Below are 26,697 nucleotides of genomic sequence, written 5' to 3'. Positions count from 1 at the left end.
TGAGGTGCCATCGTGATCACCAAGAGGGTGGGAGGACTGTGGTGAGACTGTCCGTAAGATCTTTGGTTCATAGACTGTATACATGCAAAGGATCTATATGAACTTCACCCTGCGCTATTCCTCAGCAGTCTCCTTTGCCTAGTACTACCTTTCAGCCAAAGGCAGCAGATCAGATACCTTCTAATCTTATTTTGCCTCTACTTGTATATATTAGTTCTAATAATTAATCGTTATTAGATTTGGTACTAGGGGGAATAACCAAATTAATGGCTATGTCAATATCTTATTTTACTTTTTTTTTTTTTTTTTTGAGTGAGAAGAAGAGTAGTAAGTCAGAGAAAAATATGGAAGAGATAAAGTGCACAGCATTAGCTTAAGGCTAGCTTCTTACAGAGTTTTCCCTACAAATAAACTCTCCCTTCTATCTTTGGACCTCTAGTCAATGAAATATTTTGTGCATTTTGATTTTGAGGCACTCTTTTTGTAATTTACTTCCACTTTGAAGTGGTGGGGTTAAATCTTGAAATTTTCTGCCGGCGCTATACTGTCATTGGAGATCAGGGCTTTCGGATGCCATTTTATCCCCACGTCATGCTTCTCCTAGAGGACCTTGTTTCTTGCCCTTCATTACTCCTTGTTTGCCTGTTTTTCCTGAGTGAAAGCAATTCTTGTTTCTTCCTCTATGTACGGCTATTTATTTTCTTGGTTTCTGTTAATGTAATATGACATCAGGAAAAATAAAGATCCGCGATCGTGTATATTTATGTAGTGCTATATGGCAGAATAATTAGGCGGAGAACCATGTGTAATGTTTTAAAACATTGTACAAATAAAAGCTTCACAGTAACCATACAGCAAACTGAAACAAATCAACCTTTTCAAGGTGAAAATTGAAACTTGGTGTAAAACTAGGGACTGCTTGAATGCATGTAATTCTGGTGTTTAAAGAAAACCTTGCCTATGTGAACACAGACTGATAGGCCTCACAAAACAGAGCTGCCTGCTAACCAAAAGACTAGTTGCTTGCCAGCAGTTCGCTTGGCATAGCTTTCTCCTACCTGTCATCTGTACTTCACAGAAAGAAATAAAAACCCTGTACTTACATACTCCAGGCCTATCCTCCTTGCCAGTGTAATGCTTTGTTAATTACATGGAGTCCTCTACTTTTACATGTGCAGGTCATTAATTGCTGTGAAAGGGTGAGGGATTCAATCCCGCTCTTATTGATTTTAAAAAGCAAAAATTATTCAATTGCTTCTCATTTTTTCTGAAGTCTCCTGGAGCCTATTTTCTCTGCTTACAGTGGAGATTGCTTGCTGATTTTGCTGCATGCCCCTGAGCATCTACCCTACAGGCTCATGCTGTTAAGTGGCAGCTTGTAGGGAAATGGCAGCTAGCATCACCTGCTAAATAGCAATGGGACATTTTGCACCCACGTTGTAGCAATGTTTAAAAACAATAGAATAATTTTAGACAGTTAGACTAAACTGAATTATAGAGATTCAAAATGCAGCTTCGTTCAGTGACATATTTTCCCCTTTGGGTTTAACATGGAGCAATAAAATAGAGCTCGTGGATTTAAAGTATAATTAAAGAGTCCTCATTACATCACTGGTCAAAACTTGTATTATTTGCAGCCATTGCCTGAATTACGTGCAGGATCTGGATTATGCTAGAGGCTGATAATGGAAGCTTCATAGAAGATTTAAAAAATACTTGGTTTACCTACAAAAAATGTAATTGGAATAGGCTAGTTTTTTCAGGTAATTATGTGAAGGATTATTTCTGGTAATTTAGGAACTTTTTAGACAACGAATCTTAGTTCTGTTTCTGATAGGTTGGCTGTTAAGGGAAGCCACCAAATTCTAGCTTCTCGGAATAAGGGGCAGAAATTTCTTTTATGCAGCCTCTACCTATGTTCCCTGAAATGCAAGGGACTTCTCCTATGCGACTTCGGGGATGAGGCTAGTAGGTTCTCTGACAAGGTGATTTATCAAATGGTTTCCTCTTGCCATGGGTTTGAATGGGAGCAACTCCAAATATGAGGCCAGAACAATAGCTGTGGAGGAAGTTAGTCATGGAGGGATCTGAGGAGGAAGGAGCGTGTTTTTATCAGCAATGGAAGAACTTCCCAATACACAATGGTCTTGTTAAGCAGTACTGAATAGTGGTGACTTACACCTTTGCGCTGATTCCAACTGGATGCTGAAGACATACAGGCACAGTGCTTTCTTCTTTTTTTTAGGCATAGGCATTCAGCATTTATTGCAGATATAGTGAGACTTGCAAGATTTTCACCAGCTAATTCTCTGGTTGTGGTAGATGCTGTATAAAATAAAGGACATGAAGTCAGTCAGCAAAGAGGAAGATACGTCTTGCAATGCTTGTGCTTTTGCTGTGTGATGATTCCTTCTGACTCGTAAAACTGTTCTTCTGAATAGGGTTCAGCGGCTCTTGACAAAGGCACAACTCTTAAATCTTTCTAAAAGAGTTGGAAGGATCTATTCTGATGTGTGTTGAGGAAATCATTTAGGTTTTTGGATGGTTCAAATACTCAAACATATGATTTCTAAAATGACAGTAGACCATTTTACGTCTGAGATAACTGCATGGGGCTGGCAGCTATGACCCAGGGCATACCAGTAGCCCAGCTTTTCAGCAGTGGCCACTCAGGCTTATAGGAACTCACTCAGGAATCTAAGATGGCACCAAATGCTTGTCATGTTAGTATTTAGTGGGCATGGTGGTGATGGGTTGACCGTTGGACTAGATGATCTTAGTGGTCTTTTCCAACCCTTGTGATTCTATTTTAATACTTCTATGATTTGATATTTCAGATCAGTGGACTTCAAAATCCTCAGCTTTTTTTAGTTGTCATGAAGAAAAACAGAATCACCGTTTTGAGGAAACTTTAGTGTAAGTCAGCATTCAAAGAGTTAATATAGGCGGTTTGCCAGTTTGTTTTGCCTAGTTTAGTACTTTGCCAGCGTATATTTCTAAGCTTATACAGTGAGAAACAGCAAGAAATCATTTGTTTTACCAACCTTCCCTCCCAAAAAATTCCCCTTGAGAACCAAAAAGAAAATCATAAAGAACTCAGTCTAACTCCTTTTAGGTTAATTTGGTGTCAATCAGTTGTTCAGAGGAAGAAAGCATGGGGGAGTGCAAGGATTGATGTTCAGTCAGGGAAAAAAGCCTGGAACATGTTCAGCATAGCTTAGAGAACAAACTTGTATAGCTTATATAGCAACATAACTGGAACGTGCTTATAGGAAGCTGAGGATTTACACCAAAGCTATAACTGTGCATTGTCAAAATACACGTGTTCTTAAGATACGTGTTTATGTATTTAGTTACTTGAAATTAATTTGAAAATCAAAAGTGCTATCCAGAGCATGTCACCTCAGTGTCTTAAGTTCTTAGGTTCTTAATAAAGCTTCTTCTGTGGTATGATTTCACCTTTTACTTGTTTAACAAAGGACTTAATAGGATGGTGGCCATCTCAGGTAACGGAGACGGAGCACTTCTAGGATATGGAAGAATCTCTTAGAATATCTACTTTGGTATATGATGAATCACAGCCTACAAATGCCTATTTCTCTTCAGTGACTATAAAGAGAAAGGAGGAGTGGAGTGACTCACTGAGATGTGATTGTTTATATTTGGTCATGTATATTTCAAGCCAAGTGCATAAGGCTACATTCAGAGGCAGCTCAACCCTCTGGTGCACCCAGGCTATGTCTCTCAAACATTCAGCTATAAAACCTGGTTGCGGTGTTCTGCAGCTCTCTTCTGTCTGGCATGTTCATTACCCTTCCCAACTGCAGCCACCATGAGAGGGAAGAGTGCGCGTATACTCAGTTTTCATACCGGTGGGGAATTGGTGTCATCCCAAAATAAAGTCAGGATACAGCCAGGGTGCATGCCTGAACCGTGCATTTGGATCTCAAAGTTTAGACATGGCTTAAATTCCCTGCACAGCCAGTGGGAGGAAAGGGGGGATCTGTAAGGCCTCCAGACGTCACCTCAAGTTGGTAAGGTGAATCCTAACCTCTGACTTGAATATGTGCTTGCTTATGTGATATCTTACCGTTTCATATTTCTCTCAGCATAGATGGTAGGACTAGAACAGTCTGTTTTCATGTCTGTGTATAACCCATTTCAAAGTTTTCTAGGTTAGGGAGATGTTGGGAAGTCCGGGTACTAGAGAGTTAAAGCAGTTGAAATCCTGGACTTTAAGTTCTTATAATAAGCATATTTGGAAAATAATAATAATGATTGACTAGCGATGTCCTTTTGGAAGCATACTTGCTTCTTGTCAGTAACTTCAGTTTTGGCAGTACTAGAGATCTTATTTTCGTAACTTACTGTGATTCCTGCCATCACTTCAGCCCCAGTATCTCAGAAATAGTGAGGTATTTTGCAAAGGCTGGCATCAGTGACATTGTCTGTGAATAGGTCTAGGTGTCTAGATTTAAACTCTTTGCAGCTGCCTTGAATTTTCTTTTCTGCTGTCGTTCAGATTATAGCTACTGTTGAACTTTGCTGGTGCTAGCTGTTGTGGGAAGAGCCTATTACTGACACAAGAAAGTTTTGAAGTTGTTCCTGCCATTGCTGAACTTACCAAAATGTCACTGTTGCTGTAGGTCATTTATGCTCAGCTCAAAATCTTCTCTGTGCTGTAGTCAATATCACGTAACTTGCTTGTCATGTTAAATGTTAGTGATGTCTATAGTCCACTCTTTTACATAACTCTGCTTAAATCAAGCTTTGTTGGTTTCTGGTATTAGGTCTAATAGCTATCACTGGAGAGCAAAGAAGGAAAAAAAGTGCAGGTTTTGCTTGTTCCATTTTACTACAGCTTTATTACTTCCAAAATAGTCCAGTTTCCTGCTAACGTTATATCTGTACTCTTCAGAAAGTCGTAAGAGTCACCTTTAGCAGTGTGTTTACATTGAATCATTAAGTACAGAAGACTGTGAAACAGAGCAGGTGGCATTTTCTTTGTTCAGGATGTACCCTTATTTGTTCATCTTTTTTGAATTTGACATCAGAATTTCTTTGCTTCTCTAAGATTTTGTCATATTGCAATTAAATACATAATACAGTTGCGTAAGTAGACCTGGAAATTGAAATCCTGTCCTTTTTCTTTATAACTGGTATGCAAAATGCATGATTGGATGGCTACATCTCAAATTCAGATCCATCACTTTGGAACTCTTTGCTCAATGTACAGAAGAGGTATTTTTAAATATACATTTTTTCTTCAGTCCATGAACTCATGCTTTGCTGCATGCTATTGAAACGCCATTTTTGAGAAGGATTACGTGTTTTCCCTTGAGCTTTCTGACAGAGTCTGGCTGAGGGGCTGACACATGCAACGTGTGATCTGAGAGGCTTCTAATCTCTTGACAAGGGAAGAACTAGAATGTGATCATCCACCCAAGGATCCAGGTGAGCATGTGGCTGTTGGTTTTGCATATATAATTCTAGTGGCCTAGATGTGAGGTTTTGGAGAACCTGAGCCACGCTTTGACTTCACCCGAAGCCCTGAACTTGCAGCCAACTTGCCTGGATTTATTTATTTAACTTTCTTTTTGCAGTTAGCTTGCAAGTTTCTTTCTTAGAAGCAAACAAACTACCCATAGAAATTCTTAGTGTGTGCACTGCCACATTGGTTTGTCGGGAAAGGAGGACCATGGCAATGTGTGCTGCTGGAGGAGAGAGCTGTGGCCCTCTTGGGCCTGGACTGGATACCATGGCCAGCCTGCATCTCCACTGTGCAGGGCTAGTTCCTCAGTGGGTGGAGTAGTGATGTCTGTGCTGCTCATCCTCCTCTTTGGACCCTGTGTGGTGCTCTAGGGCCACCAGGCTCCATCACTGTTTTGTCCCTGCCTCAGTGTCATCTTTCATCTCCTGTCTGTGCTGGAATTGCTGGTGCCCGGTGCTGGCTGCTCTGTGCTTCTCATCCAGCTCAGGCACTTTCTGCTTCCTTGTTGTAACCTTTTGCTCAACCAGACCTGAGATTTCCAGACTCAGTCTCTCGCTTCTCTTTCTCCCCTTCCTCTGATCGCCATCTCTCCTCTCCTTGCCCAGCTTCATGCCGTATTTTGGTCCCCTCAGTCTTTCTCACACTCCAGTGCCATCTCAAGGCTCTGTCTCCTGCACATCCGTGGGGCACCAGCCAAAGGGTCACGAAAGCAACAGACGAGGTTGTCTTCCTGCTGTCACTTCCAATGTCTGGTCTTTGGCAGATGGGAGCAGCAGTTACAGGGGAAATCCTGCTAATCTCCTGTAACTTGAGCCCGTTACACGCTCAGTCGCGCTGTGGGGCTGGTGCCTTTCCAGCCACATACAGCCATTCGGAGGAGGTGGTGGATTTACATTGCAGAGCTCGAAAGGAAAAAGATGATGATAGATCAGCACCATTTTGGCAGGTCCCATAGCTTTATCAGATAGGAAAATATTTTCGCAGGAGTAGCAAAAGGTGTAGCCTTGAAAAATAAAATAAATGAAGAATCAGCACTGCCAAATTTCAGGACTGCCCTTCAAGAGGAGGGGGCAGAGTTCCCCGGTCAGTGGGTTATAGGAACGGCAGAGCAATGTGTTTCTGTCTAGCCTGTCTCAGAAATGGGCAAACTGCGTTTTGGCAGAAAAATAAATAAATCCTGCAGCAGATGTCCAGCATGGAAAATTTTAACACAGGCAGCTCGAGTTTGGCAAAGTCAGAAGACTGTGGAAAATCCCAACGAGAAGCACTGGGCCACCTAGGTCATAGACAGAGTCGCCAGCCCTGCCAGCAGCGCTACCCGGCTCCGGGTCTCTGGAGGCCTGTTGGAACCAACTGTTTAGGGTTATTTTGGTGTGTTTTTGTGTATTAGTGTGGAATGGAGGGGGTGATTCAGCAGAGAAGGACGGCTGCCCTGTAGGAGTCTCTAGGCAGAAGCCAGCAGCAGGAGCCAGCAGAAGCCTGAACTTGCTGGAATGGAGGAGGGGAGGGAGAGAAGGAGTGTGTCATGGTCAGATGGCAGGGACACGAGGGGCAGCCGGCAGGGGGCTGCGGTAGGGGGGCTGCAGTGCTGGAAAGGGGAGACCTTGACAAATTGGAGGGGAAATGACGAAGCCCGAAGGAGATTTTTTGCTCACAGGATGGCAGGGTAATGGGTTTTGGAAAGCTTCGTTTATAATATGCAAAACAGGCGATAGGAAACAATGGGGCCTTGGGACAGAGCTGCCTGTTGAATGAGGGCTTTGTTTTCCTCTTGTCTATTCATATTTTTAAACTTTGAGTGGAATTTCAGATACATTTTACACATTTTTATGTAAGGGATTGAACTACATAGACTGCTGTCTAAAGTAGTATTGCACTGCAGTCTTTATCCCTTTTTGGATAAAGACTGACTTTCTGGTTAAGCTCCTTTTTGTATTTCTTCTTAATTGCAACTCATGTTCAGTAATCCTTTGCTGCATTGCACTTTTGGTTTAAAACTTCAGCAAAATTTGTGAGAAAACACCCGACCCTGTGTCTCAAGCATACCGATCTGCCCTGTGGCACGGCTCAAAAATGGCAGCTGGTATCACAACCTCAGTACTGACGGGCATCAGTGGTGAGCAGCTCACCCTACCACGGCGTGGGCGCTGCTTGTGCGATCTGTCTGCCAGGGGTATTAAAACCCCACCAAATAGGTCGTGTCCTCATTGAGAAGCATCCCATACCTGGAGCCCGTAGCACCTGGTCTCAAATGTTCTGAAAGACGCTGTCTGTGTGTGTTGCTGGTAAATGAGCGTGCTGCACAGTGGGATCATGCAGTATCTAAGTGAGAACATCGCTAGCCGAACGGGAGTGCGGTTTTACTGCATGTTGAAATAAAAGGCAGATTGTTTGGTTTACGGTGCATGGCAAACCTTCACAAACAAAACAGCATCACCGCAGTTCTGCAGTTTCGCTAATACTATTGGCGCATGTGTTTATGATCAGCAGAAGCTTTTAAAATCCTCGTGCAAGCCGGCGCCGAGCTGCTGTTGCGACGCAGGGGAAGGGAGTTGTTTGCTTTTGCCGCATGTGGTGCTTCATGGAGGTATCGCTTTACCTCGCCAGCAGAAGCCCTCTCCTGCGCGAGGGAGATTCCTGGTTCATCAGCATGGACGCGTTGTTTTTCCACGTTGGGAGCGCCGTGCTGCTGTGTCAATCACCCCGATCCAGTGGGTTCGAGAGCGGCAGGGCTGACGATGCGGGGCGTGATTGGCTGCCATATGCTGGGAGGGCTCTGGGAGAAGGAAGGGCTGCAGTCCTCCAGCAACAGAGTTTAGGCTGTGTCTTTGCTTCATCATCTGAGGAAAAATCCCCCGATAAGGCTCAGGGCTTTCCGAGCGCAAGAAAAAAAAAAAAAAAAAGAAAAGAAAAAAAAAGAATGGACGGCTAATCGCGTCGTGTGACATCTATTCATCACAATGATGCGATGGGAAAGGCGCGGCTGTTTGTTGGTGTCAGATGTTTTTGTTCACATTGGAAACGTGCCGAATAGACGGAGCTGAACAAGGTAGGAGGATCGGCGTCCGTTGTCGAGTGTTCAAAGAGTTTGCTGCAGTGTGCTGCATACCGGCTGTGCTGCCTGGGGCAGTCGGGTGCAGGCGAGATTTCCCTGGTGAATACCCGCTGTCAGGGCGCAATATGCGGGTGTTATGCCAACTTGCTTTCGGAGGGACTTCGTTTAAAAAATAAACAGCTCTCTTCAGGAATAGTTAGTGAGTATATGCATATTAAAAATAGCACAAGCAAATAACAGAAATAGGTCAGTGTGTTTCAGAAGTGCTGTACCCTAATTGGATTTTTAGCCGGGCTGTCGCCTGGCGGTGCTTCCTAGCTTTAATAAAGAGAATGAGTCAACCTGGAAATCTGTGAAGTTTATAGCAGATACGTTTGAAGATTTACGTGAATTAGAATGGCTCATCTAAATAATTCCCCGTCGGAAGCTTTAGCTAAAGCCAGGACAGTCTGCCTGGGGCTTGAAGGAGCGGTACGGTAAGCTTACAGTGTTTCACTCCATTACAGAAGTCCAGGCGTTTTGGGCTGCGCAGTGATTCCTGGTGTTCCTGAAGGCAAGCTGTTAGTTTCTGGAATTATAGTTCAGTCAAGCATTTCCCATGCCATTTCCAGGTCTTTGTCTTGGTAACAAAGCGGGATCTTTATGTGAAAACAAGGTTACTAATATATGCTGCAATTATCTGATCTGTGTGCATTTTTAATGAGAGGACACACAGCTAGCAGAATAATTTAATGAGCAGGCTGGCTTTTGCAGCAATGATTTCACTGTGCTGAGACGCATCAACTTTCTTGGTGAGGAGGAGCCTCGGGAGGCAGTGGAGAAGATTTATGTTAAGCACTCTGGAGAGAAGGAAAATGATTATTTAGGCAGAAGTCTGTTCCATTTTGTGAGGGCTGAGGAATTAGTGTTATTATTCATTATTATTATTTGTTAGATGTTGGAAGCAAACTTTGCCACTGAATTGTTGGAAGGGTCTGAGAACATTGCCTCATCCTGTGACGTGCTGAAGCCTCTTGGACTTTCCTTGGCTGCCATTTGTGCTGGCAGAGCTCAGCACCTATCAGGATCCCACCCAGTTAGCTACCTGACTTAGCGTGCTGGCAGTGCAGGTGTGCTTATAGCAGTTTGCATATACAATACATAACAGCTTTAAAAATAAATAAAAGATTGGCTCTTGGTGAAACAGCAAGAAAATGCTATTATCTTATTTCTCTTCTAATACCCATGAACATTATACGTAAATATTTTTATTCAGATAAGATGTGCGTGGAAAAATCCAGTGTGTGAGCTGAGGGGGAACGAAGATCAATGTCTCAAAGAAGAAATTAGGTATAAGAACCCTTTACTGCCTAGAAAAACTTCCAGTAAGCTGAAAAATCTTCTAATTTAAGCTAATTTTGAAAGTGTTGTGTTAAGTAGGCCCTGCTAGACCAACAGTTTCCCGTCCCATCTCCTTCACCCCCACTTCTTCAAGGAGAAGTACAGGGCATGGGCTCAAAACTCCTGATGTCATCGCCCAGCTCCTCGCAACAGACTTTGTTCAGAGGAGGCTGATTCAAATTCCCCGTTATCTGGCTCAGTGCTCGCTGAAGACCTGAGGCTGGGATGTCGATACATCTCCAGTTTATGAACCAGTAGTATATAAATGCTGCGCTCATGTAAGTAATACCAGCTGCATGTATCTTCCGAGAATTTCCAACTGCTAACAAGTGAAACACATGTCAGCATGTAGAACGTTGTTACTAATAAAGTACGAATATGTACGTTTCACAGTTGATTGCTATCAGTGTTCAACTGTAATGTTTGTGCGCACAGTATGTTAAGCAAGCGAAGTGAGGATTGGTAATTAGAAGTCATATAATCTTATGCAAGACAAAGTGTGAGCTACTTTTTTATTTTTTGCAAATAAAACTATTTTCCCGCACAACTTGCACAGAAATCTTTTCAGTCGCGCATTTTGAGACTCTGTCAGATACGTGACTGTTTTTCATACCTTTGAGATGACAGCGTATAGAAATAGCATTGTTACGCTTTAATGCCGAAGTGAAAACATGCATTCATCCTTCAGTCTGCCTGTTCTCAAAGAATAGTTATTCAGTATTGGATTAGTTTCTTCATTTTCCTAAGATAATATTTACTAATGATGTAGCGTAGCGACTACAGAATGTTTATGAAGGGAAATAAAGTTCTTCATTTGTACACATGCATTTTACAGAAATTTGCAGTAGTCGTATGCTGCAAATATTTTTTTTTTTCTGTGCAAGAAAAGTAGCTATTAATATTACATGGGATTTCAGGCACTCAGGTCTGCTAAGTCATCTCTGCTGTGGATGAATGTTCTTCTCTGTAGCTCACCAGTATGTCAGGAATTATTTGTACTGTATTTACTTGTAAAAGGCTCTGAATGTTCACTCTTTTATACCATTGAGAGGTGAGAAAAAGACTTAGTAGTTTCATGTGTGGTTTTATTTCCTAAATCATAAATGTTGGCGATGTGTCTAACTAAAATTTCAGATAATAACTATTTATGATACCTTATTCTCCAGTGTTACTAGAAACTTCTCAGACTATGAGGATTCTCTTCTATCTTTCAGAGAAGGAATGCTTTTTAAAGCCCAAAGACTTTTCCTCTTTCTTTGTAAAAACGCACAGTTGTTTACAAGATTATACCAAATGAGAATATAGTCTCCTGCTTTAGAATTTGTTAGTATGTTTGCTTTTTAAAACCATTTTACAACCTTTGATTGTGAAGCTAATTTGATATCTTTAGCGCAGCGTATCGTGGTCAACTACCATGAACCAGTGCTACATAACTTGTCTGTAAACAGGCTGAAATTACAGCTTGAGGAATATAAAACTCATTTTAAGAGGGTGTCAAAGCTGAAAACTAGTTCAAATAATAGTAGCATTAACTGCTTGACTAATTAAACTAATCTTCTTATCCGTTATTAGCAAATGCAATGACAGTTGCTGGTCATTGATATACAGAGTCCAAAGTCTCCTTTAAAAACAAACATTTCAGCTCTGTTTGATAGAGGGTGCTTGAGCTTAAAAATCATACATCGCCTTCCTAGAATTTACTGATGTCTTAATCTCCACGTAAGTAAATAAATGCATTAAATAAGGGATGTGAAGTTCTTAGACCAATGTTTTGGGCACGCTGAAAAAGGAAAGTTTGGGACTGTGGAAATTCCTGAGCATACCCAGTAGGAGATTAAAGATATTTATAACTAATACAAAGAATATATATTATTACTGTACAAAGAAATAGTTAAGTGTGTGGAGGACTTTTTGTGCTGTTCTTACTAAAGCTGTGGAGAGATGCCAGTGTTCAGCTGACTGCTTTAGCCGAAGACCTGTAGGATTCCTGGAGCTGTAAGCCTGGCCCAGGAGCTCATGGGCTTGTGGTACCAGGAACGACGCAAGTTAGAAGAGCTTGGCTGTGGTTCTGGTTAAAGGAAAGAGATGCACAAACCTGCTCAGTGCTTTTCTTTCTTTTCCTATTTTTGTATGTAGATGCATGCGCACGCATACGTCTAATACACATAAAAACATTGTATTTCATTTTTGTCATATTGAAATACAAAGAAAATACTTAATGATACGGTAGGAGAGTTTTAACGGTGCGGTTCTTGCATAAAGAAACAGATCAAGTTAGAACAGATGGTTTGTATCAGTCTATTACTCTTTCTTTCTATTTTTGATCAATGATTTTTTGAAATATCTGAGTGGATGTTACACACCATTTCAAGATCATTTGAGTATCACACGTTGAATTGTAAGCCAACAGCTGGTAGAGAGGTTCATGTTCTGGTAAAATCTTTTCTTCTGCAGAGAGTTCAGCACTCTGAGCAGTAGGCAGAATTAGAGAATACACGTAAGAAAAAATACAGAAATGTTTTTCCTGCAGAGACTTATGGAAGGAAGCTGGAACTCTGAAGTGCTTATTTTTTTTTTCTCTTTTTGCAATTCTGAAGGCAAATTTTCAATGTTTTTTGTGTGTGATTGCTTTTAAGAAATAGGCCAAGCGAATAATTTTCTCCCCCATCTAAAATTCTCTCCTATCCAGATGGAACTTTTTTTCCCCTGGTTTTCTAAGAATTTTTTTTTGCTTTTTCAAATGTGGTTTTCAAGCTTTGGGTATGTATACCAGATGGCTCAAAATCCTACTCCTCAGCACCCATTTCCTGAACCTGCCATGATTATTTTTTTTTACTTTATACAAAATATTTTCTACGATATTTATTTGGGGCAGTGTTTTGTACTTGTTTTGAGCCGTGTTTTGAACTTAGTCTAAACCTTAAGTTGCAGAGTGGCAAGATTTCCCCTTTTTATTCTGAGCTCTTGAAAATATTTTCAGTAAATGGATTTATACATTGTTTTTTTTCCTTTTAACAATTTCACCTGGAATCTCTCAGCAGGACACTGCTTGACTTTGAGGTGGGGGAAGTGATTGTGCTGTAGGATATCAAAGGCTAGCCTCAGTCCATTTTCTTTTCCTTACTCATTCCCCCTTTCTAGATGTTTTTTGGTGCTGTTATTAACAGCTATATAAATATTTCACTCCTACAGCTGTGCTGCTTTGTAAACAGACACCTCTGTCTGTTCCTCCCTCCCCACACTGGTAGCTGGCACATGTGCCGGTGGTGCCCCGTTAATGATTCAGGGCTTTAGCACAGCCCTGCATTTTATTTATTTGGAAGGTTGTGGTGATAACTATGGGTTTTTCCTGACAGTTGTATTCACTGACAGCTCGGACCCTGCCTTGTACTGCCACGAGAAGAGCTATGCTGATTTTCCTACTGTAGCCATCAAATGCAAAGCCCAGCGCTGTGAAGCAGAGACCTTCAGGCTCATGGAGGTGGGCTGAAGGCCACCTCCATCTCAGAGCAGATGGGAGGCCCGAGGAGCGAGGCAGACAGTCACAAGGAACGCAGGAGCTTGTCATACAGTGTTTTTGAGCAGACTTTTATCTGTGGTGAGGTTTCTGTGCCAGAGGACACTTGTGTGTGGGCTGCTGGTGCCGCCGATGGCAGAGCTGCAGTCCTCATTCAGATGCTAGGCATGCAGCAGCAGCAGCACGGCACAGTGCTCTCCTGGAGCCGTAGCACATGTGTTCAAAAACTTTTCATGGGTGTATTTTCAGTTCCCTTGTGTATTTCAGTTCCCTTCTGGATTACTTTATTGCCATAATTTTGAAGGGTAGGGAAGGGGAAACATTAAAAAGTAAGGCATGAAGGCCTTTGAAAGTGACTGCCTTGGAATGTTTAGGAAGCTAGCACCTTTTTTTTTCTACTTTTTTTTTTTTTTTTTTAAAGACCTCATTTAATGCTCAGGATGTTGTGCGATGGGGCAACTTTCAAAGGCTTTGCAATCCACGGCAGCTCTTTGAAGTAGAAATGCCAGCAGGGGACAAGCCAGCAGCTTAATCCTTGGTATAAAATGTCCGAAGTGGTAAGAAACCACTGCATCCATCTCAGCAGGGAGAGGCTGAAGGGCCACACCTGGAATTAAATCCATCTCACAGACGTGCACTTCACCCACAGAGCTGGAAGTGGCTGGACTCTTGTAGAACATGAGGGATTCAGTTCCCTTTCTCCCTCCTGTTGTTTTCCCACTTTCTGTCCTTGCTTCTCACCCCAGTCTCTTGAGGAGCAGGACCCAACAACCAAAGGGTGAGGGAGTGCAGCCTGGGAACCAATGCCTGTTTTTGCTATTTTTTGCCTTCCCACGCTGATCACTGCTCCCCTTGCAGAGCAGGGCAGTGGCATGCTGCCTTTCTCCATGGGTTTTTTTCTGCAGAGTGGTCTGTGACTCTGTGGGGCCTGCAGGATGTACATCCACACCTTTATGCTCTGAACTGTGCCTTGGAGGTGCCCATCTCTCCTTTGGCGCTTAGAATGACTGAGGAGATAGTGCTTTTCAGTCATCAGGGACACTTCTACGTGCCTAGGTTGTGCGAGTCTGTAGACTGAAATCTGGTTGAAATGAGAGATGAGTGCTGACTTTCTCATGGGAGGCCTTGAGGATCAGCATGTCCCTGAGGATCTGTTGCCAGGCCTAGTTGCAGAACTAGGCTGCTTGTAAAGAGTTGCAGTTCCAAAGCGGAGAAGGCAGAAGGGCAAGCTGAGGACAGGAATACATACCTTCACAGGCATGTGACTTCAGCTTTTGGTCACTGGGAGTTAGGGACTTTCTGAGAAGGAGTTTCCATATGAGAAGCTGTATTTAGTAGCCTTTTGGTAGTGCTGATGGTGCTGTTACTATTCTCTAGCTCTGCTGTCTTTGCTCTGAGATGAGGGGGACCCACAATATCTTTCTTCCCTAGTAGAGTCTTATTTGAACCTAATGTTCTATGTGTATTATTTATTGCTTTTCTTGTTCTTTTTTCCTCTCATCTGCATTATTTTGCCTTTGTTAAATTCTTAAGTCATACTGTTGTTCATTGTACTCATTGTCATGAGATCCTTTTGTAACTCTCATAGTTGGCTCCAGGTATGATTTCACAATGTTTTAACTGCAGACTTTCAGTGATTACAGATGTACTCTGTTGGTAAACTCCATCATTACAAAAATCAGAGCACATTATGAGAAGCATGCTATTTAGCCACATGAGCTTGCTGAGGTTGGGAGCCTCATAGAGTTTATTGACCCAGAACTTCTGCTATGACTCCAGCCTTCATGCCATCTGCAAGTACTTTGCATTTTTTACTTCTTTTAATTAAATTCCTTTTGACATCTGTAAGATTCTTATCATCATGAGAATTAAGTCCCACAATAATCATGAGATTATAAAGATAACTGATTCATTTGCTTTCATTTTGCTTAATTCTGAGCTTTTTGGGATTTTTTTTTTAGCTCTTTGCCACGGTTGTCAGATTTGTACTTTGTAATAAAAATGGATGGTTTCTTGTAAATGTATCTATAGATGTTAAGGCTTTATGAAATGTGTCTGGTGTTTTAAGGCTTCCATTGATATGGGTAAGAGTTAGCTGTGTTGCAGGAGAACTGTGCAGTAGATCCTTGAACTTGAGGATTCTTGTGAAAGTAATCAGTATAGGTTATTTTCTTAAAGATAAATGAAATTAAAACAGAGTTAGTAGTAATGATCTGCTCTGGTAAAGATAGCCAACTTTATCTCATTCCTCTTAGCCACCAGACGCCAAAAAGTTAACATACGTCTTTACTTAGGGGAAAGGTAAATATGATGGTTTTCATCTTGGAAACACTTCATCTGGAAGGTAAAAATAATCACCTGAAAGTAGAACTTCAGAAACAGCAGGCAAGTTTCTGCTCTACTGATTTAAAAATACCATACTTTTTTTTTTGTTTGTGTGCCTGCATTGACTTCAGTGCTTCAGTTATGAAATTTAGATTGTGCTGTGCCTTGTGCTGTGGCAGGCTTGTTCTTCAGATTTCTCCTTTCTCACCTCTCAATATCTCTCAGTAGTGATGCCAAAAAAACAGGGACCTCAAATTGTGGATTTCCATCTAATATGACAAAATTATACTAATTAAACTTAAATAAAGCCATTTTAAGATGTAAATTGAGTGAACTTTGTTTCTAACACATTCCAAACGTGTGAAACTACAATACCATTGTGTCTAAAAAAAAATCTCATTTCTCTCAGAGTATAATAGTGCTTTTTTGGTAGTGGACAGGCAATTCCATTCAGTTCCTACGAAGTGGTACTGTGGTTACTACTATTTCAGATGATAGACAAAGGGATACATGTGTAGAAGGACCTTACAGATAGTTTTTCAGGATTTCCTGAGTCTATGTATTGTAATAGATTGAATGTCTCTATGAAATCCAAATATTGGTGATATATACTTTGTAGCCCATAAAGTTGCACAGTATTACTTGAGGGCATAATTCTGAGAGCGAGTTAGCAGACTTACATTTTATTTTATTTTATTTTATTTTTTTTCTAGTCTGGTCTGACATTTCATGTCCTACTTGCTTTGTCCTGGAAGTGATAGTTCTTCTTCTCATTTCATATATCAAGTGTCATGGACCAGTACATGTATTCAGGCTGGAGGTCAGACGAGTATAGTGATCAGAACGACCAACACGATGGAAAAGGCGTTACAAAAGAGGTAGAAGGACCAGCACGATAGCAAGGTGCTACAAGGGAAGGGAAGTAGATTGCTCACCCAGCTCAGAAGATTCTGAGTTCGCAGGGAAAGGCTTCTACCAAGGAGGGATCTCCAGAAGGAGACCCTTCCTCAGTGGCAGCCACCCCTTCAATGAGGCCTTCTGGTCACAAAGGTGAGTTGCCTTCACCTGTGCTCCCAGGGCTGACTGGGTCTTTTCTCTAGGTGCTCAATCAGTGGTTCAGGCCATGACTCAGCAGTTCCCATACAGACGAGATAAAATCTCTTATTTACAAGCTAAGCAAATACTGCATAAAAATTTTGTACATTAAACACAGAAATCTTTTAAGTCATTTTTGCAAACTTGTTTTCTGAAGTAGAAGTAAAGTCACAGCAGTCCATTTTCGTGATGTTTACAAACAGACGATGTTTTATCTCAGAGTGATCTTTTTGGTGTTGTTTATTTGACCAAATCCAAAATATTTTTGTGTTATTTGTTGACCTTGTAACACAGAAAGTTTTCTTTAAGGAAAAAAAAAAAGATTTTGAAAACAGTGCTGTCTGTCGAAGTGAGACTTATGCAAATTTAAATGAATTTTTTTTGTGTTATGGTTTAACACAGAAGTTACACAAGGCGATACAAACCATAGAACGCAAAACCAAATGTTCACCCAAATACCCATTTGGGACTTAGCTTGAAATACAACAAACAAATTAAACCTTTGAAAAGGACAAGACTGCTGAGACTTATATTAAACAGTCCTAATCTTGTGCTGCAATTTGAGCAGAAAACAGTCTCTTGCCAAAAGCCAGTTGCTTGTACTCAGTGTCACGAGCATATCCATTGCTTTGGAAGTGCTCACTAACACCAGGCTGTGCTTAGGAGTCCCGGCAGGAGAGAGAAGTCTCTGCCGTTACAGGTAAGCAGAGATATAATAGACAAAGGGCTGGAAAAGTGCTCCATCAAAACATTTCTGGAAAATGCATTCAGTGGAAATTTTCACGGAAAAAAATGCTGCAATTCCTTGTTTCCCTAGGGTGAAAGAACTTTTTCAACTTGCATTTCAAGAAATAATTTATAATATATTCCCGAAGAACTGTGTGCTTATCCATGATGATATTTCAGTTACAATATAATGGTTCTACCATACGAAAATACAGTATACAGGTGGAATTGTTTCAGTATTGCTAAAGTACTTTTTTCTCTGATATTTTCACCTTTCAGTCTACAGAAGCATTGAGATGCTGGGTTTCATTCAGGAAAGTTTTCGACACGTCCTGGTGAGAGTAGGAAGGACATCTTCCTATTGCTCTGTTTCCACGTAAAATATCTGAGTTAAAATTGTGATTTTCGTTTCTGCATTGAAAAAAAAATTACAGTCTGTTGATTTGAAGCAAGTACATGTCTGGGTCTTTATAACCTTGGACTGTCCGAATAATCGTGGACTGCTGCTGCCTACCCAGTCAGTACTGTTACCTGTGTCCATGCTCACCTCAGCTTCTAAGCCAGCAGAATTGAAAAGGAAGGCTCCGTGCATTGAAGTTGGTTTTACAACAACCTGACAAGTTTTTTCCTTTCAGAAATCTGAAAGTGGTTTATGTCCCTCTTCATTGTTGTAAACAGCTGAACTAAGCATGTGGTAGGAAAATGAGTATGAATTCACCTGGTGTTGTTACTATAGGCTGAGAAACTTCCTGAGCTTGTTCCCATGTATCCTTCTCTATCTGTTATTGTAAATTCTTTGTCTTCCATTACTTACTTAAAAAATGAATTATTTTCTAAAATGAAACTGGGTTAAAAAGTAACTTTCTTTAAGTGCCCATAGGTGGTGAGCTTTTTGGTCCGAGATCAATGTGACCCATTTTTATTGGGTCAGCACTTCCTAATCAGTGCTCAGGCAAAAAGAAAGGTCAGCGCTGCAGATCAAACCCCAGTTTCGTCAGATCAGAAAAAAAAAAAAAAAACCAAGGGTTTGATGTGCACTCCTTCCAGATGTAAATGCTTCCTTTTGGTTCAGGAGTAAATAGAGGTTTACAGGATTTCCTGGAGAACTGAAATTCACCAGAACTTGCAAGTAGTCTGGGAAGAGCGCTTTGTTGTTTCTTTACTTTCAGTTGTAAAACCCATCTTTGAGGAAAAGCGTTCTCTTTCTGAGCTCATGATACATTCACAACAGAACGCTATCTTCAGAAGAGACCGAGTGAAACTTCTTTTTCCCCCTCTCTTTGGTGCTATGTGGAAACAAACAGGCAACCATTCTTTGAAGAAACAAACATTTCTTCATGACTAAGAAGGGTCTTTGAAAAATGGCTTTTAGTGTAAGGTTTCCGCTTAGGTTATTTAAAATCTCTGCTGTTTGTGCTGTTTGTCTGAATGTTAGTGTAAAAACATTAATTATTTTATAAAGACGTTATAGAATTGCTTTTGAAGGTACTTGGGAACAGTCTGATACTCTGTAGGTGACACTGAAGTTAGGTCACTGTTCCATTTTTTTTAACTGCTGTAAGATATAATGTATCCTGCCATACATGTTTAATCCAGCTATGCAGTATGTCGCATGAGATATGGAAGAAGTAAAAAGCTTGCGTATGTTCAACCTCACAATGATTTCTTTAGTTCTGGAAGTAAATAAAACTGTTTTTGTATGTTACACGCTCACCACTAATGGAGAGAGAAAGGAAAATTGAATACTTGTGTTTAAAAGGGCACTGGTGAAGGATTGCTGGGACAGCCCTTTGAGAAGCAAATACAATATGCACATTATTTATTTTTTCCTGTTGTAGGCACTTCTCTGTTGAAATGAGTTGCTTCCAAAATGTGCCTGAGGTTGTTGTGAAATGCTTAGGGTCCGGCAGGGCATGATCAGTGTGCCAAACTTTGGATCTTTCAGATGTGCTCTTGGGTTTTCCTTATTCTTTCTGGTCTCCCATTGGATTACAAACGTAGCACTGCTTTTAGATAATGCATCTGGAGATGCAGAAGGGATCTTGGTGTTTCTTCCCATGCTGATAGGTTTAAAAACCACTTCTCAAAGCTTCACTTAGAATGAAAGGAAAAGGTACATTCTCTGATCTGGTGTAACACATTCAGGGCAGTGAAAGGGCAGTAGCAACACAAATTTAAAAAAGAGGTTTTTTTTAATTTGTGTGTGTTAATCACCTTATTCACAACAGTGCATTTTGTTTTAGAACACACACAAATCCCTGAAATCTTGATATGTTCTCCTCCATATCAGCTCTCTTCTTCAGAGAGGCCAATCTTTTGTCAACAATTGAAAACCAGTCAGATTCCCTCTTGGTATCCCAGTTTTTGTGCATGTGATGCTGAAAGACGCTTCTAACAGGGTAGCATTCAAAAAAGGAGTAGGCAGATCCATGGAAGAAAAATCCAGTAAGATCTGCTAGATACAAAGGCATCAGTAAGAGGTAGGAGTGTACTGGCCACGCTCTGTTGGCCCAGTTTTCATACTCTTCAGGAGACATCTGGTACCTGGCCATGGTTAGAGACAGGATATTGAGCTAGATGGGCATTTCAACTGAACTGCAAAGGCCATCCTTATGTACTTTCAGTATCCTCAGTTAAAATGAAAATGGAGAAAGTGGTGTGGAGATGCAGGTATCTCTGGACAGTGATATTTCTTGGAGCTTGTGCAGGGAATCTTTTTGTCAGAATGGATTTACTGCGGAAGAGATGGTTGTGGTTAATAGTATTAGATAGTGCTCTTGCTATGCTGTCCTCCAGAGCTTTTTTGGATGTGCCATGCAGCTTTCCAGAGCTGGGTAATTTGTTGGAATATATTATTAATAATGCTATTGGCAGTCTTAAATGTATTTTTAGCTTGCAAGCTCAACATATCCTAATGTACTTGGAGTTCTCAGTTCATTCAGAGCTGTCCCTGTCTCTCCTTGGAAGGGGATACTGCCTGTGACATAAAGAAATACCTTTGTAAGAGTTCTGTCTTCTGGGCTTAGTGTAAAACTGGGGAAGAGAAAATAGAAAACTGACAACGGCCTCAGCTCTTTAAAACTGCGCTCTTTGTAACAGTGTGTTGTCTATCCTTTGGCAGGTGAGAACAGTCACTTGATTATGGACTCGGTCCATGCCGGTCCAGGACTATAAAAGTTTCAGAGCATATACACACGCTCCTCTATAAATAATTTTACAGTCCTAAAAACAGCGATATACTTCTGCAGCTGGGTGTGTGTAGGACCTCCTAACATTCTGGGGTAGCCTTCCCTGAGGAATCAGGTTTGATTAATAACTGCTGCGTGGTGCACTCTGCCAAAAGCAAAACACTGTTGTCCACCAGAGGCCAAGTGATAACGTCATTGCTGCCAGGGATAATTAACTCTCCTCCCAGAGGCAGAGGCACAGGATTTGCTTTAGCCCCTTGTTAAGGTGGGAGCAGAATGTTATGTATGAATTAGTGCAGCTAGAGGATGAAAACTGTTTTCCTTGGGCTTGAAAACAAGAAGTGTTTAAGTTACAGACTGTGAAAGAAAATGAGGACCAAGAAAGAATGTGAAGGTTCAGTGGAGCAGGATGAAAATAATTATAAAAACCAAATATTTGTTAGAAGAATAACTACTTTCTACAACTGTATTTTAATGGAAGCATAATGAGCATTAGTTTTATCAGCATGACTTCTAAACAGTTTCATGTTAGAAAATACTCCTGTGGTGCATCCAGTCACCTGTGGGCTCGAACCTCAGCAGAAATACTTCACGGTCCATTACCAAGGTAGCGCAGGGGATCGCTGAAGAGGTCCTGAGCTGTGGCTGCTGTTTCACAGCTGGCAGCACACTCTCCTCACCTCTTTCCCAGGGGACAGAGGACACTGGTGGTGTTATGTTGTATAGCCAGCTTCAAAGCACACTGCAGGTTTTTGTAAGAAGCCCAGCATTATGCTGTAAGTGGCATGGAGCGTACTGAAAAACCTGAAGCTCAGAGCACCAGAAGGAGCAACGTGGTACATTAGTGATCTTGGCAAGGAGAATGTGGCTCATTCATCAAAGCTGATATTTGGGGGTTGTGCACAGTTCAAACAAAACAGACCAGCATTTTCTAACCTGTCCCTGAACTTCTGTCAGCTTTACCAAAATGGTTAGAATTGATTCTTGGCAGATTTTCCATATGTATTACGCGTGACGAGTGTTCTTCTGTAGTTGTATAACAGACAAAGAGAGAGGTGTTGAAAAAGTTATCTCCAATTCTAGCAAATAACATAAATAATGGTTCTTTTGTAAGTCAGAACACGGTTGACTTCAGTAGAGTTCAAGTCAAATTAATACAGGAACTTGGATTAGATTTTTAGTATTTTTGGCTCCTAGCCACTTGCTCAAAGTATCAGGCTTCCTCTCTGATAGGATAGTTGGGTTTCCTTCCTCATTAGAGCAATAATGATTTGTTCAATGAAAAATGGAAACTGCTTACTACCTTTTTAAAAAAGTGTTGGTGGAGGAGGAACTCTCTAAATGATTAAAGAAATATTCGAAATGTCATTTGAGATTTGTAGGAAGAAGAAAATGGATTTATCACTTTCTACTAAAATTGAATGGGGTTTTTTTTCCTTAAAAATGACAGGAAGGTTTTCTATTGGTATTTCCCATCAAAGAACAGATGTTTTTTCATTGAAGTCTTTCTTGTTTTCTCTTGATTCTTGTATGCTAAGAATATTATTTTTGTGACTTCACAAAAGCTGAGAAATGAACCAGTAGTCTGATTCTTTTTATGACTTTAATTTTCCTGAATGCTAGGATGTTACTAAACTCCTTGATACATTGTACAGTCTTACTAGAAGCTCTAATATTAGGTTGCATATCAAAAATATGAATGAGACATTAGAAACTGGTTCACAAGAAGAGTATAAAACTGACTTTGTACTCACTGATGAAGGATACCCCTGTGTTGCTTATCACTTTCTAGTCTTGTTCCCTAATCTGGTGGGCCGGTGGAGTGAGAAAAGCTTATCTACTGCACAAAAATCTCTTCCATGTTCTGTCTTTAAGAATATTATTTATTCAAACGTGATTCACAAGCACTCCGAGTGTCGTGCTGCTTGTCAGTAGGGTAATTTTTATCCATTCACGGTAGTGTCTTTTGAAATAATATCCTCTCTCCATTGGTTAGTGGGGGATTTTGCGCAGAGAGGCTTAAACCAGCTTGGTCAGCCTTACTTTCCAGGGATAGGGAGCCTGTTCCATCTGATACAGCATTATAAATGTAAGGCCTTGCATCTGAGTGCCAGGCAGGCTGCAGCAGAAAGGTGGAGGGCCGAGAAGGGAGCAGGACGCAGACCATGGTGCCAGGCCTAGCAAGCAAGGAGGCGTGGGCCTGGTTCTTCTGAGGTAGCCGGCATGTCTGATGCAGGGCTCATACCTGCTTTTTGCTGCTGTTTTGACTCTATTCCTCATCTGGGAATGCTGGCCGTAGCCGATCCAGCAGGTAATGTGAGGTGTTATGAATGGACAGTTTGTGAGCTGTCAGAAAATCTGCTGGAACAAAGTCAACTTTAGAAAGACTGTTAACAAATGACAAACGTGAACCGAGAGAGGACACAGGATCAGCATGCTGTCATGTGGAGCTTTATGCCCGCCTTTAGCCCAGGATTAAACTGCAGCCTCACCTTCCTGAGGCTCTTGGCAGAGGACCTGAGGGAGAAATACAGAAAGAAGTACTGGGGAGTCAAGGAAACAGCAGGTAGGTGGCATTTAAATGGTGCTGGAGTGCACTTGTGGGTTTGCAGCGGTCATTTGATATGTATCTCCTATTTGTTTTGGAGGCCTGGAGTGCTATTTAAAGCACAAATAATGAGAAAAATGACATTTAAAGGAATGTAACAGTGAGCTATAGGTGAAAAGCTGAAATAAAGTCCCACCATCGTTGGACTGATGTGCCTTCCCTGGTTGTACAGCCGTGTCCCAAATGCTTTAAAAGTGGAGTCCACTATGCAGCTGCAAGTCAGAGGTAGGGCTTCATGGGATTTGCATACTTTTTTCTGGCCTTGAGGGTGAGGTGTCATGTTCAGTAGCTCTCAGTCTTTGAATATCTGTATTTCCATTATGAATATGTAAAATATTTAACTCAGCCCGATTCTGCTTCATATGGAAAAATCCCTTATGTGTTAGATTTATACAGGGGGTTCCTCCATAAGATTTTGACTCTTACCACAGCGAAGGGCAAAGTGAGTTTCCTTGGCAAATATCATCAGACTCTAAAGATGCTTCCACAGAGCAGGACACATCAGTTAACTCTTGTGTTTGAATTTAATGGTATGTGCTGGGACTCTGGGACTTCTGTGTATGGTTATGCTTTGTCCCATATTGCCTGTCCCAGCAAAAATCACTGGTTTGGAACTAGTAAGTCCGGATCAAAGGGGATGGCTAAGCTGAGAGCATTATTTCTTGTAGATTAGTTTATTTCCTGGACAAATAGCTGGAACTTACTGAGTATCGTGAGAATCTGAGTCAGAGCAATACATGCTTAAGACTTGGTTGCTGGTTTGTGAACTTGCATTGTTGAGTGTGAAGCTTGTGGTTAATAATGCCTAATGTTATGAGGCAGCCATTCTCAACTTCATACAACTCCCATCCAGAGCTTAAGACTTCAGCTTGAAATTCTTTGTGCCTGGTGTCTGTTGCAGGTTCTCCAGAAGTAATCAAAATGATTTTGTGCTTGTGTATAAGCATATAAAAGTTATAGTAGCAATCTGCTTTGGATCTGCTTAAAATTTGGCAGTAGTATTTGTCTGGAATTAGAGAGTTTGGTCTACTTGAATATGCTCCTGTGGCTGGCTAAGCTAGCAGTCTCTGCAGAGTTGCAAAATTATGCGTGATGATTTTGAAAACTAACTTCTCAAGATGTTCTCTTGGCATGAAGGTCATTTTTGAGGACTATGTAGGTAGGTCCTGAAAGTGAGTTTTATCCCACCTGATTTCTGGCATTTAACTGAATTTGGGGAGGTTCATATTTTCTGGCATTTAATAGATTTCCGCCCTATTAGTGACCCAAAGGAGGATCAACTGCCTCGTGCCTCAAGGATGATTTTGTTTTTCCTGATTCTTTTTTCTCTTTTCACTTTTTTTTTTTTCCTTAAGCAGACTGTTGTAAACAGTTGAACTTGTAAAACTAAGTATATTTAGCAAATCTCTACTGACTGGCTGGGAAAGTGGAGTTTGTGTACTTGCAATTTTGCTTTGGTGTAACTGAGGGTTTCCTTACTTTTTAGTACTTACCATTGTATATATAGAAAAACATGTGGATCATGTTGATGAATTTAAACAACAGGAGCTATAAATTAAGTCCCATTCTCGATATCTCTCTTACTGAATAGTTTGATTTATATGGGGTGCTTAGTTCTCAAAGAGTTAAGTGGAAAAATTGTTTTAACTCGTTTTGAGTTAATTTAGTGGTTCTACTGGAGATCTGCGTTGGGACCACGTAGGGTGGACTGAGGGTGCGACTCTGATCTTTACTGGAAGGTGACTTTACTGCAGAGGTGACTTCTTGAAGACGAGATCTTAGATCATTATGATGTGTTTTATCTACAGAAGCATAAATATACCATGCTCAGGAAGCCTCAGCTTCTCCATTACACAGATACTACATAATATGATAAGTAGAGTCAGAGTAGCCTATTTTTCATTTCTAGCAAAATCTCCTATTTTCCAGCTGTGCTACTGACTGGCTTATACCAGGGCAGGATTTTGTGGGGCTTCTAGCACCTCTATGCTTTGCATTATTTGGTACATAAAAGGATTTTTTTAATTATTGTTGTAATTTTTACTGGGAAGGTTTATTTGCCAACTTGGAAAAGGAGAAGCGATGTAAAACAGAAGGAAGATCTGGAGTCTGACAGACTCTTTCCTGGTATCTCAGGAGAATATGAAATTGGCAAAAGCCTCCCACTCCTCCACGTCTTGCTGTCTTTCTGCAAAAGGGAAGTAATGCTTATCTGAAAGAAGAGATCTGGAAATAAATATCTTTTCCAAATAAATGTCCTTGAACTTATTTCAATATAACAGCAACAGAACAACAGATTGAACGCCCTGAACAAACCAAAAAGCAAAGCTTTCTGCTTGGATAAGGGACCCAGTTAGTGCCAAGTGATGTAAACTGGTGAGATCCTGTTGATGTTAGCAGAGCAGCCTGAGTTTGTCTGGTACTTTGGAACAGAAATTGAAGTTAGGACAGAGTTTACACTTGCTGGAGGATCCTAGTGTTCTCTATATGGATGTGCTCCACAGTAAGTGGTCAGAGTGGGCTGTGGTGTTAGTAACAGCCTGTGGCATGACAGGCATTTTATTGAGGCTTGTTTATTATTAACATTTTACTTGTGTTTTCTTTCATAAATCCTATGTTTCTTTCCCTTGTTTACTTCAGTCTGTTCACCTTGTAACCATATCCTCTTCTGCTTTCCTTCTAAAATTCCTTCTCCTTTTTCCCCTGTGTTCTTTCTCCCTCAAACTTTCTTTCGCTCCCATAATTTTTTGTTACTCCCCATAACGCCCCTTCCATCCTTCCTACTTTCCTCCTTTTCCATAATGAGCCATTTCACTTTCCTACTTTCTTTTCCCGTATTTTCCTTCTCTTGAACTCTTGCTTCACATCTTGAACTCCTACATTCCTTGGTTCCTCCTGTACTTTTTTCCCAGTCTCTGTCCTCTCCCTTCTTGTATTACTTCCCACTCAAACTGTATCTTTCCAGACAGCACTCTGTCACACTTCTGGGATAGGTGATGGGCAGTGGAAGTATGGCCACTGCCTGGGATGTGACCATGAATACACCAGATGCAGAAGTGGTCCCCATGTGCCCCACTGTATTGGTGCCTGCTTTCTAGGGAAGGCACATCCTCCTCCAGGAAGGTCTCAACACTGTCTCTTCTGAAGCCTATGTCAGTAGAAACTGCTACATCCTCAGCACTTATTGAGAAGTCAGAGTGTGATATTTTTGAGAAGATTTCTGAGAAAATTTTTTCACACTCCTCTTTCTTCAGCAAATCTCTACTAGGATGTTGACATATTAAGAAGATGAGAAGTACAATGAAGCTATGC

General features: G+C 41.1%; 1 protein-coding gene across 7 annotated transcripts in view; it reads left to right on the top strand.

Moving 5' to 3' along the window:
- The window catches only part of MBNL2 (muscleblind like splicing regulator 2), a 107,118-nt gene that overhangs the window by 6,800 nt on the left and 73,621 nt on the right, over positions 1-26,697 (top strand). For 4 of the 7 annotated variants that reach the window (XM_021416444.1, XM_021416451.1, XM_021416417.1 and 1 more), the window contains exon 1: positions 8,255-8,540. The exons of 1 other annotated variant lie outside the window; for it this stretch is intronic. The gene's annotated coding sequence lies outside the window, so the exon portion shown is untranslated. Of the gene's footprint in view, positions 1-8,251; positions 8,541-26,697 lie in introns of those variants that run through there. 2 more of the 7 variants (XM_021416409.1, XM_021416435.1) reach the window with 2 other exon arrangements.

Source organism: Numida meleagris, chromosome 1 (assembly GCF_002078875.1).
Source record: "Numida meleagris isolate 19003 breed g44 Domestic line chromosome 1, NumMel1.0, whole genome shotgun sequence".
Lineage (NCBI taxonomy): Eukaryota > Metazoa > Chordata > Aves > Galliformes > Numididae > Numida > Numida meleagris.
The sequence above is the reverse complement of the archived record's forward strand: the minus strand, read 5'-3'. Positions and strand labels throughout refer to the sequence as shown.